The 13956-nt window shown below is 42.7% G+C and overlaps 1 pseudogene; it reads left to right on the forward strand.

The window, feature by feature from the left end:
* The first annotated feature begins 3282 nt into the window (after positions 1–3282).
* On the forward strand, positions 3283–13740 carry LOC114651163 (uncharacterized; annotated as a pseudogene).
* Positions 13741–13956: the final 216 nt, after the last annotated feature.

Consider the following 13956-nt stretch of genomic DNA (forward strand, 5'->3'; position numbering starts at 1 on the left):
CACACCTCAGATCAACTCCAGGCCTTAATTGATAATGACATAATGACGGACTTGCCCACACCTGCCCATGAAATAGGCTTTGAGTCAATTGTCCAATTACTTTTGAGCCCCTGAAATGAAGGGATTGTGTTAAAAAAAATGCTTTAGTTGCCTCACATTGTTATACAATCGTTTTGTTCACCCCACTGAATTAAAGCTGAAAGTCTGCACTTCAACTGCATCAGAGTTGTTTCATTTAAAATTCATTGTGGTAATGTACAGAACCAAAATTAGAACAAAGTTGTCTCTGTCCAAATATTTATGGACCTAACTGTATATAATTCACTAAAGCAGCCGACCATGGGCAGGCAAGACGCAAGACAGAGCCCCGCCCGCCAACTCACTGAGCCACGTCCACCAATGATTCACTACGCACGATACGACAGAGCCACGCCTTCCAACTCACAGAGCCCCGCCCAACAACTCTTAAGACCATGGGATACGCACAACAGAGCCCCGCCCGCCAACTCTAACCCAACTCCTGCCACACTCGCAAACTGTTTTACACACTGCATACAGCAATTCCCAACCGCGACAAACATGCTTCTTCTTAGATGGTTCTACAGGAATAGGGAAAACCTTTGTCTACAAAAACCTGCTTCATACCATACTAAGAGCATAGTGTATTTGTTGGCTTGCCCACCTGCCCGCCCGCCTGACTGTTACCAGCATTGACTGCAATGTACTGGAGTGTAAAACAATCGCAGCTGCTACCTCACAAACTGTCCTTATTCCCCTGATGTCGGATACACAAGCACGCAAGACAGAGCCCCGCCCGCCAACTCTAACCCTCCTTCTGCCACCCTCGCAAAATGTTTTACACGCTATATACAGCGATTGATATGCTTCTTCTTAGATTCTTAGATGGTTCTGCAGGAACAGGGAAAACCTTTGTCTACAAAAACCTGATTCATACCATACTAAGAGCATAGTGTATTTTATGGCTTGCCTGCCTGCCCACCCACCTGATTGTTACCAGCATTCACCGCAATGTACTGGAGTGTTAAACTATCGCAGCTGCTACCTCATAAACTGTCCTTATTCCCTGGATGTCGGATACGCACGCACGCAAGACAGAGCCCCGCCCCCAACTCCTCACCTGTGTCGCTTTCATATGTGTACAGTCTACATGCACCTGTGCGCCACGTTGACTGCTCATTTTCCAAACACATCCTGTCACAAACTGTCCTTATTCCCCGGATGTCGGATACGCACGTACGCAAGACATAGCCCCGCCCCCAACTGCTCACCTGTGTTGCTTTCATCTGTGTACAGTCCACATGCACTTGTGCACCACGTTCACTGTTCATTTTCCAAACACATCCTGAGTCGCTTTGGTCTGTGCAACAGGTCTACATGCACCTCTGAGCCAAGTTGACTGTTCATTTTCCAAACATGTCTCACCGCTTCAGATGTATTTCATGGAAACAACGCTTCTTTCAATGTAATACAAATTCCTGCATCAGGTACTTGTTTGTTTCTATCAGTCGGATATTTTTGGAAAAATTTCATCGACGAAACTGTTGCTCTCGAACTTTGCAACATGGCTGTAACCTTTGTTTGCCAACATTGGGATAACTTCAGCGACGTTCTGTCCGTTGCTGTTAGTCACGGCAGCATAGTCATACAGTCTGCTAAACAATACGCTGACTACACGAATACTTCCGGAGTTTTTGGTGGTGAGTCAGAAATTGTGGCAATGTGCCAAATACTTACAGCTACTATCACCATTCACTTCCGAGAACGTCCTGATTTGCTGATTATCCTCTCCTCGAGTGTACAATCAGGGCCAACGTCTCTCCATATCCCTGCTCTTTAGCGGTCGTTTGGATCATGGGCATTACGAAGTTCTCTTGCCTCTCACAAACACACATGCTTACCTTCTGGTGCCATCTATTGACAATGTCGGTATGTGCACACAAGATACACACCCACGTGATCTCCACACTGATGTGATGTCACCTTCCCACTATCCTCTTAATGAAAAACATTTACAAACGCATTTCACACCGGAATTGCAATGCAACATTTGCTCCAAAACCTTCACACTCCAGAAATATCTCAACACACATTTAAAAACACACTCCACAGAACAAATGCATTCCACACAGGACTTTCAATGCACCATTTGTTCCAAAAAATTCTGACTGCAGAGATATCTCAACGCACATTTAAAAACACACTCCACTAAACAAACGCATTCCACCCAGGACTTTCAATGCACCATTTGTTCCAAAACCTTCCGAATGCAGAAATATCCCAACGCACATTTAAAAACACACTCCACTGAATGAATGGTGCAATGTGAACATTGCCAGGAATGCTTCAAAACAACTTGCACTCTCAAGAAGCACTTACAAACTCATTCCACTCACACCTTCACTTGCTGAGATGGATCTCCTCAACCATGTGCAAATTCATTCAACACAAACATTTGTATGCAACATTTGCAACAAACAGTTTCACGCACACAGACATACTTACTAACAATTTCAAAACACATTCCCCGATGAAATCTTTTCATTGTCAACACTGCACTAAATCGTTCGAAACATCATTTCTTCTCAACAAATTTGCGAGAACACATTCCCATGACACATTCTTTGAATGTGTACATTGCAAAAGCTGTTTCAGAAACACATCATCTCGCAAACCACATGCACAGTCATCGCATTCAATTATCTGCGGCTTTTCAAGAAGATACTGCCATTCCCATCCAAGAACATAACATTGGCCTACCTAACGCACTATGTACTTCTTGCAATGCTCTGTATTGGCCAGCAGAGGTCAACAAATATGAACGTTACACTAAGTGTTGTCATACCAGCAAGGTGTCTTTGCCACCGCTATCCCAACCTCCTCTTTTATTACAAAACCTCTTGACTGGCAAGAACCCGCTGTCACGGAATTACTGTGATCATATCAGGGAATACAACTCTGCTTTAGCTTTCACTTCAATGGACGCACACATCACTCAACCATCTGGCCACGGACCGTATGCTTTCAGAATCCACAGTCAAATTTATCACCAGGTCTCTCCTTTATATACCAATCCTAACACATCACCACAATACAGTCAGCTATATATCTTCGATTCTGCTGAGGCTACCACTCAACGTTTGCAAAAGGAATGTAACAGCACTTGCAATGACATTTTGTTGCTACAACTAGACAAAATGATACGACAGGTTAATCCCTTCACTAAGTCTTACATGCAAATGCAAGACATTATCACTCACAGTAACCCTGTTGCTGCTGTACGAATGGTATTCATGGAAAATCCATCTCAGGATATGAGAAGGTATAACGCCCCGTCCTGTCAAACTGATGTTGCAGCTATCTTTGTAGGTGAAGACAGGGAACCTCCTGCACAACGCGACATTTGCATATACCCAAGGGGAGATGCTTGCAAGCGTATCTCTGTACTCAATATGAACTGTGACCCCATGGTTTATCCATTGCTATTCCCTTAAGGAGATCCAGGCTGGCACATACAATTGACCCATGTAGAAGAAAAGCGAACCGCGAAAAGAACACAAGGCACGCAGCTCCAATTTTATGCTTACAGGCTTGCCATGAGATCTTCATTTAGCGTCTTGCATTCCAGTGGCAAACTCTTCCAGCAATACGCCGTTGACGCATATGTCAGAACAGAAGGCACGCGTTTACATTACCTACGGTCCCATCATCAAGATTTGCGTGTAGAGCAATACAGGGGACTGCTGGATGCTGTCGTTGCAAAAGCACAACACCATAACCTCCGCCCTGGACAATTGATCATTCTTCCCTCTACCTTTCAAGGCAGTCCAAGGTACATGCAACAGAACTACCAAGACGCAATGGCAATTGTCTGCAAATGTGGAAAGCCTGACTTATTCCTAACCTTCACCTGCAATCCTGCTTGGCCGGAAATCTCTAACGCCATTTCCCATCATGAGCAAACAGAACACAGACCAGACATCGTTGCTCACGTCTTTCATATCAAACTGCAAGATTTCCAACCAGATATTCCGGAGAAGAATATTTTCGGCAATGTTCTCGCTTACATCTTCATCATTGAATTCCAAAAATGAGGATTGCCTCATTGCCATATGTTACTTACACTTGACTCACAATCCAAAATAAGGACCAAGGATGATATAGTCAAATTTGTCTGCGCTGAGCTTCCAAATCCCGAAATACACCCTCGACTTTTCCAAATTGTCACTAAATGGTACATGGTCCGTGTGGAACACTCAACGCCAGCTCACCTTGCATGAAAGATGACACGTGTAACAAAAATTTCCCAAAGGACTTCAACACCGAGACTCAAGAAAACACACAAGGATACCTCATATACCGCAGAAGACAGGGGAGAACTGCCATTGTTGGCAAATACGATATCGACAACCATTGGATAGTTCCTTACAATCCCTGGTTTTCTCAGAAATTCAATGCTCATATTAACGTTGAAGTTTGCGCGTCCATTCAATGTATCAAGTATCTATATATGTATGTCTACAAAGGACACAATGCTGCATCTATTGCACTTCACAAGGAGCCAGACGATGGTGTTTTCCAACATGACGAAATACAGACTTTCCTTGATGGTAGGTATGTTAGTGCTCCTGAAGCTATGTGGTGTATGAATGAGTACAGTCTTTCAGAAAAATCTCACGTTATTACACGATTACCAGTTCATTTGCCAGAACAACAAGTCATTTTCTTTCATCAGGGTCATGAAGAACAAGCGCTACAAAGACAAGCCAACAAAAACACTATACTATTAGCATGGTTTGAACTCAACAAGACAGATCCTGAAGCTGTGGAGTTACATTACACTGATGTTCCCCAACATTACACATTCCAAAAGTCGTCTGGAAAATGGAAAAAGAGAATCAGAGGAGGCACAAAAGTGATCGGTAGAATGCCTGTTGTTGCCATTAACGACACTGAACGTTATTACCTCAGACTTCTCCTTACCCGTTCCGCAGGCGTCACAAGTTTCCACCATCTACGAACGGTCAATGGCGTCGAATGTGACACTTTCAAAGAAGCTTGCCAACAATTAGGTCTTCTTAAAGATGACAAGATATGGTATGATACTCTTACAGAGGCATCCCAGATACGAATGCCACCATTCTTGCGAGAACTTTTCGTTTTCGTCTGTGTCTTCTGCGAACCTCACAATGTTCCACACCTTTGGGACACACATAAACTCTCCCTTTCTGAGGACTTTCTCACAAAATATTCCACACGCACTGCTTGCATGTATGCTCTCGTGGAAATTAATGACATGCTGCAACCACATGGCCTCAACCTGCACAAATTACACCTACCCTCCCGCCCCAAGACATTCCTCCACTGACATTCAACTCCCACCTTCGACGCTCAGGCTGAACACTCACATGCTATGGAACACTACGACAAACTCAACACAGAAGAGAAACACGCTGTTGACACTGTTTTACACGCTGCATACAGCGATTCCCATCCCCAACAAACATGCTTCTTCTTAGATGGTCCTGCAGGAACAGGCAAAACCTTTGTCTACAAGACCCTGATTCATACCATCAGAGCTAGGGGAGACATTCCTACAACCATAGCATCTACAGGAATAACTGCAACATTGTTACCGGGTGGACAAACTACACATTCCATTTTTAAAATACCGTTGAGGATGAATACTACTTCCACATGCAACATCAAACCTACCTCGCCAGACACTCAACATCTTCTGCAATCCAAATTGATAATATGGGACGAGGCGCCAATGACACATGCATACATTCCAAGCAGTTGACAGGTTATTACGTGACCTCACGGGTGACACGCAGCCATTTGGAAGCAAAACAATACTATTGGGTGGTGATTTCCGACAAATTCTCCCCGTCATTATGTGTGGCTCCCGGGCACTTACTGTCGCCAGTTGCATTAACAAGCAACCTTTGTGGCGTCACATGCATGTTCTTACACTAACGACAAATATGAGAGCTCTTCCTGAAGAACAACATTTCGCAAAATGGCTCCTCGATGTTGGAGACGGGAAAATGGAACACCTGTGACATTGCCTTCACATTGTTTTCCTTTTATTTCTGATCCCGTTCAACAACTATATGGCGACATCGACTTCTCAACTGTCACTCTGGAATATACGCTATATTAAGCGTCACCAACAAAGACTCACTACACCTTAATGAACAAGTGCTGAAACTCCTTACCGACGAAGTGACATTCACCAGCGTTGACTCCATCGTCACAGATGATCCTGCACATCAACTTTTATTCCCCAAAGAATTTCTTAATAGTCTTACTCCCACTGGCATGCCTCCGCATAAACTCAAAATTAAAATTGGTTCAGTCATCATGCGTCTCAGAAACCTTCTGCCTGCAAAAGGTCTCAGTAATGGCACTAGACTTTCTGTTACCAGCATTCACCGCAATGTACTGGAGTGTAAGACTATTGCAGCTGCTACCTCACAAACTGTCCTTATTCCCCGGATATCCCTGACCCCATCAGATTCAAATTTGCCTTTTACTTTTACGCGCAGACAATTTCCTGTTAGATTGCCATTTGCAATGACAATTAATAAGGCACAAGGACAAACTTTCAAAAAGATATGCCTGTATCTGCCAAAACCAGTTTTCAGTCATGGACAATCGTATGTTGCTCTCTCCAGAGTTCCATCTTTTCATTCACTCACAGTTGTATCCTCAAACCCACCCCATTTGGACAACTGTGTCTTTCAGGAAGTGTTCAGTCATAAATAAATAATTATGCGGCGTATGCTATGCCGCGGGTTGGTTAGTATATCATAAAACACTGCCTCCATTAAATTGGACTAATTCTATATTGACACTGTTTACTGCAGACCCAAAACTTATGTATTTAAAATATAGTACGCACTATGCAGTTCCTGGTTTCCTTCTCAGGTTCCAGCACCTACTGCACCTTCCCTGGTGAGAGATATGAAATTTTAACCAGATGGTTAGGCAAGCCGCCTCTCTAAAATTAATGTCCAGCCATTCCATTTATAATCGTTTTCTGTCTATTTATAATTTTAATTTCTTTTGCTTTAACACTTCTTAAAATATTATATAAACCTGACATATGAGGTTGTACAGTAGTTGTATTAAAAAGAGAGTAATTACCAACAACAACAAAATGTTTTTATATAGCACATTTTCATAAAAATTATGTAGCTCAAAGTGCTTTACAAGATGAAGAAAGAAAAAACAATAATATAAAAATAAGATTAGGCAATACTATGTAACAAAGAATAAAGTAAGGTCAGATGGCCATGAGGGCAGATGGGCCAGTGAGGAAAAAACAAAATCTGCAGGGGTTCTGAGGCCACAAGACCACTCTGTGCCAACTGGGCATTCTACTTAACATAAATGATCAAAATCAGTCCTCATGGTTTTCAGGAAGAATTAGATGATAGTCATGTGGACATCTGGCCTTTGATCCATCAATCTAATGACTGGATGGTGCCTTGATCAGGTAGTGGTGGTGCAGATCACCACCACAGAAAACCAGAAAAAGAATAACAGAGAAAGTAGGGGTTATTGTGGATTGCGGAGCCATGATAAAAATGATAAATAAATGCCTATATAGAATATCAGAGTTGCACTAAAATGAAGCTATAAGAAAGCCATGTTAAAATAATGGGTTTTTAGCAGTTTTTTTAAAGTGGTCCAATGTATTAGCCTGGCAAATTTCTATCAGTTTCATAACTTTTATGGACAGAATTTCTAGGCGCAGCCAGGGTGTTGAGGGGGTCCGGCTTGGTGGACTCAGGATTGGGTCACTGCTTTTTGCAGATGATGTTCTCCTGTTTGCTTCATCAGGCCGTGATCTTCAGCTCTCTCTGGATCGGTTCGCAGCTGAGTGTGAAGTGGCTGGGATGGGAATCAGCACCTCCAAATCCGAGACCATGGTCTTCAGCCGGAAAAGGGTGGAGTGCCCTCTCAGGGTTGGGAGCGAGATCCTGCCCCAAGTGGAGGAGTTCAAGTATCTCGGGGTCTTGCTCACGAGTGAGAGAAGAATGGAGCGTGAGATCGACAGGCGGATCGGTGCGGCGTCCGCAGTGATGCGGGCTCTGCATCGGTCTGTCGTGGTGAAAAAGGAGCTGAGCCATAAGGCAAAGCTCTCAATTTACCAGTCGATCTATGTTCCTACCCTCACCTATGGTCATGGGTAGTGACTGAAAGAACGAGATCGCGAATACAAGCGGCTGAAATGAGTTTTCTCCGCAGGGTGTCTGGGCTCTCCCTTAAAGATAGGGTAAGAAGCTCAATCATCCGCATCGAGAGGAGTCAGATGAGGTGGCTCGGGCATCTGATCAGGATGCCTCCTGGACGCCTCGCTGGTGAGGTGTTCCGGGCACGTCCAACCGGGAGGAGGCCCCGGGGAAGACCCAGGACACGCTAGAGGGACTATGTCTCCCGGCTGGCCTGGGAACGCCTTGGGATTCCCCCGGAAGAGCTAGAAGAAGTGGCCGGGGAGAGGGAAGTCTGGGCATCTCTGCTCAAGCTGCTGCCCCCACGACCCAACCTCGGATAAGCGGAAGAGGATGGATGGATGGATGGATTTCTATCAGTAAGCCATTGCAGACTTTAGGCACATAACAGCAGAAGGCTGCCTCACCACTTCTTTTAAGTTTAGCTCTTGGAATTATAAGCACACACTCATTATGAAGATCTAAGGCTACGATTTGGAGTGTATGGTGAGAGGCATTCCGAAATATAGGATGGAGTGAGATTATTTAAGGCTTTGTAAACCATAAGCAGGATTTTAAAGTCCATTCTAAATGACACGGGTAACCAATGTAGTGTCATGAAAACTGGAGAGATGTGTTCAGATTTTCATTTCCTAGTTAAGATTATGGCAGCTGCATTCTGCACTAGTTGCAATCGATTGATGTCTTTTTTGGGTAGTCTTGTGAGGAGTGCATTACAGTAATCTAGTAATCTAATTAGTAGAACAACAGAATTTTTCTCTGAAAGAATAACACATTCCATTGATATTTTTAACTGGACACACAGTAATAATTAAAATAAACTTCATTAGTAATTCTGTGATTTCAAATTAAATATAAAGTTCAATCAAGCAGGCACATCACAGCAATTAGAATTTTGCACTTCCTACAAAAATGGACAATAGCTAAACATTACTTGGCTTACTAATTTCTTCAAAGAAAAATTTAAAAGCTAAGAATTAGATTAGTAAGTCTGAACTGTTTTTCGGTTGATGTCTGTTATGTATTAAAAGTTATTATAGAAGAATCTATAAAAATAATTCTTAAAAACAGCATTAGGTTAAACACACAAGAAGATGATAGGTTTCTTTAAACATAGAAGTTAATTTGAAATGTACAACATCCTCTGTTCATTCCATATTATACATTATATTTTTCTGACTCTCTTATCTAACTCAGGGTTGCTAGGAATCAGAGCCTATTCTAATGGCACAAAGCACAACACACTAGCCAATATGTCCTGCCCTTTCCCTTCATGCTGCTCTAATTTTCTTCCTCTCTCTCTTCACTTCTTCTTAGTAAGCAACGCTTTCCACCAATCACTACTGCACTTTCATTACGATATCTGGGTTGTTCCACTCTCTTCCACCCTCACTGATTTTTACCAGTTTGTGGACTGTATAATACAGGTTACTCAAATCCTGGACTTGTTATATGCCAATGTTAAAAAAGATATGTTGGGTCTTCTTATACACACATGTAAATCCATTGTCCAGTAGACGCCAATTATCACCAGGACCATGCAGAAATGGAGGATGGAAGGCTCAGGTGAACTCTGCAGGATATCTTTGAGAACACTTACTGGAATATGCTTTACAAGCAACATGGTAGCGACATTGAGAGACTGTTTTACAGACATTGCCACTGTTTTATAGATTATATCAGGTTTTGTGTGGAGAATGCATTTCCCACAAAAATAGTGTGCTGTTTTCCAAACAACAAACTATAGATCACAAAGAATCTGAAGGCCATACTGAATAAGAAGAAGAGAGACTTCAGTTTTGGTGATAAGGAGGAAAACAAGCAGGTGCAGTCTGAACTGAGGAAGCAGCTTAATAAGAGGAACGTTTGCTAATGGGGCAAGCTAGAAAGCAAGCTACAGCACAATAATTTAAAGAAATTGTGGAACAGAATGAGCATGCTGTAAAATCAGTGGACTAAGGGAACAAGGACAGGGTGAATAAATTCAATCTGATATTTATCAGGTTTGACTCATACTTGCTAGTTCAGCCCTTCCTCAACACTGCCAGCCTCTGTGTGCCAGGTAAAGAGATCTTGCTGTCCCTTTTGCCACCTGCTACCTTCACAACTCCTGCACTTACTTGGGACCTCCCCTCTGATGACATTACACCTGTGGCCTCCAACCCCATTCTACATCCCAGACTGTCTGTCTATGTTGATCAGATGAACAGAGAGCTGGGAAAACTTGGCATGGATAAGGCTGTGGGGCCTGATGGAATGTGCCAGCCAGCTCTATGCAGTTTTTTCAGGGTGTGCTCTTCTTTTCCCAGTACCAAAGAAAGGGCACTCCAGCACCCTCCAGAAGTTTAAAGACCATTTTCGTCTTCTTTAAGTATGCCTACTAGGCACATATAGATGTGGAGAATTCTCTGATTTATATGCTCAACAGAGCTTACACACTTCTGGACAAAGCCATAACCACAGTCAGGATCATGTTCTTTGATTTCTCCAGGGCCTTAAACACCATCCTGCCTCACAAACAATAGAGCATCTTGATGCCTTCACAGTCTCCTGGGTCATGGATTACCTATCCAACAGAGGGCAATTTATGAGGCTCAAGGGCTGCATATCAGAGATGGTGGTGTGTAACGTTTGGCCATCTCCGGTAACCGTCTTGTTTCTCTTCTTGTCTACCCTCTACAATACAGACTTCCAGTATAATACCAGTTCTTGCCATTTACAGATGTTTTCAGACAACTCCTACATCACTGTTGCATTCATAATGGAGATGAGCCAGAGTACAGGAAGCTGGTGGAGGATTGTATCTTGTGGTGCAAGGAGAACGATCTGCAGATCAACATCAACAAGTCAAAAGAGTTGATAGACTTCTGGCATGTCAAAGAGCTACAGAGTTCAGTCATCAACCAAGAAAGGTAAGTGTAAGTGTAAGCAGAGCTATACAGTAATGGGGGATCCAAATGAACACCCGACTGAATTTGTCTGACAACAAGTCAGACAATAGCATTGTAAAAAAAATGGCCAGAGCAGACTGTACTTTCTTAGGAGACTCAGGTCTTTTAATGTGTGCTGCAAGCTATTGTAAATGTTTCACCAGTACAGTAGCCAGTGAATTTTTCTATGTTGTGGTCTCATGAGGGCAGCATTTTGGGTTTAAGCGGTGCAACATGTCTGAACAAACTTATCAGAAAAGCCAGTTATATTATAAAACTAACCCTGGACACCAGTGGTTGCTGGTGAAAACAATGTGAGTTTTTGGGGGAACAAACTGAAACAGCACTGATCTATTATATAGTTCTTTTAATATCTATCTATCTGTCTGTCTTTCTATTTTCTATTCCTTTTACATCTATTTTTTAAATAGTGCCTTCCATATCTACTGTATATGGTCATTCCACATGTTTTCACGGTCCTCATCATAATGTGAATTGTGAATGCACATCTTGGCCTGTCCAGTACTAGACCCATAGGAAATCCAGGGTAAAATGTATTATACCCTTTCCACCATGCTGCCCAATCTGATACCAGTTTTCCCATTTCTATTGTGCTTCAAAAGTCTGTGGCATTCACAGTCCTCTTATTCTTACCATAACTTGTCCTATATGTGGAAAGGAAGAGGTGCACCTGTCACCCAAATTTTATACTACACCTCTCTCTGAATTGCCCAGTCCTCTGCCAACTTGCCCAATTCTCTATTCTGCCAAAACCCACACCATAATGTCTACCCCCCCACCTCTGTAATCTTCCAATAACATGGACTTCTGTCTGTCCTATAACACATCCATAGCATAAATCCAACCCAAATCTTATTCTGCTTCTAATAATAGAGTGGCCAGTCCTTGACCATTTCCATAAATCCACATCATACGGTCACTAGTCCCCTGTCTTGCATCCCAGGTTACCATTTACCACACCCACAGAGTCATTCCCTCCCTAATTTTATTATATACTTGCTGCCTGTCTGCCCAGTCATATGCAAGATCACCAGGCTTACCTCTCCTGGGCATAAATTCACACTGTAAGATCCACAGACCCCCAACATTTTAAAATATCATTCTCACCCCAAACTGTCTTGTACTACACCCACAGGACCAACCTAAATCTTATTCTGCCTTTACAATAAGGATACCTATATTTACTTTGACATAATTTTTTTCCTTTCCTTCAGGTTTGAAAATTTCTCATTTACTTTCTGATTAAACTGTGTCATTTCACTAAACCTGCCAAAACAATTTAGCCTTATACTATTGCCTATTGCAAAATTATCCCAAGGCACATCACTATTTTACTAACCCCAAACACATATTCAGTATATCTCATACACTTGCTTACAATACTTAGTGTGCACTTTTGTGACATCTCCAAGCTGCTTCGCCCCTTTTCCCGCCCCTCTCTGCCTCAGAGGCAACTCATATCCCCACTATCCTCCAGCCCCGTGAGGCTCACTGGTGACCACACACCCAGGGCAGACAGACTCTAGTAACCAGGAGACATGTCCAAAGTGCTTTAACATGGTGAGCTGCTTTTATGCCAGCTTCTTAAGGCTAAACCTATCCTCTTCAGACAGGTCTCAACCACCTATGGAGCATGTGTGGGAAAAAGTCTGTGTGTAAACTCATCCTCGACCCCGTGCCTACTGCTGAATTCTTAACTTAGGAGCTTGGACCAGACTGTCCTTTATCTTCTTTTTTCTTCAAGTGAGCAATTTATGAAGAGGTGTTTCATTAAAGAAATAATCATATGTTCTTTGATTTCTGAAGTTCCTCTTGAAGTTGCCATCTCTCTAAACTTGTGCTTTATCATCTGTAGTAACATTAATGGCGGGTGTGAACTGTGAATCATTGATGATAACATGAAATAGTGCATCAACAACTGTCCAATCACATCAGATTAAAAAAAACTTAAACAATACTAAGTTGCTACCAATAAATGTGGGAGTATCTGGGACACAGCTCTCTGAAAAATCTGAAAGCAACTAATTAAAGGGAATCCTTAGGTCACCTGCTTGCAAAAAGATCAAGGACATACATACACTCTCATTTGGCTGGCAGCCTTCAATCAGGAAATATACTGTAGGTATTCACACAGAAATTTAAAAAAAATACAACTCAGAACTTGTTTTTAATGGATGTTGACTATCTCCCCTTTGGGACATCCTGAGACTTTGCTGGATCCCCTCCAGGTTGCTGGATATCATAGCCGGCCTGTACACTGATACTGTAAGTGCTGTGCAGAGCTGAGGCAGAATGTCTGCGTTTTTAACATATGATTCTGGGGTTTGTCAGGGGTGTGTTCTTGCTCTTACTCTGTTCAATACTTGAATGGACTGGGTGTTGGGTGGAGTCATAGGATCCAGTGGCTGTTGGGCATCTGTTGGAGAAGAAAGATTAACTGATCTTGACCTTTCTGACAATGCTGTGATTTTCACAGAGTCAATGGAGACAATGACTGGGGCTCTCGAGAGACTGAGCAAGAAGTATGAGTGACTGGGGTTGCGAGTGCCCTGGATATACTGTAAATAAAGATCCAGGCCTTTAAGACCTCTTAGGCACAGCCATCAGCAGTGTGTCTGTCTGTGGAGAGAGTGTTGACCTTGTCAAGATGTTTACTTACCTCAGCAGTGACATTCATGTCTCTGGTGACTCTTTCTATGAAGTCAGTAGACGGATTGGGAGAGCATGGGGGGTCATGCAGCCAC

Source organism: Erpetoichthys calabaricus, chromosome 4 (genome assembly GCF_900747795.2).
Source record: "Erpetoichthys calabaricus chromosome 4, fErpCal1.3, whole genome shotgun sequence".
Taxonomy (NCBI): domain Eukaryota; kingdom Metazoa; phylum Chordata; class Cladistia; order Polypteriformes; family Polypteridae; genus Erpetoichthys; species Erpetoichthys calabaricus.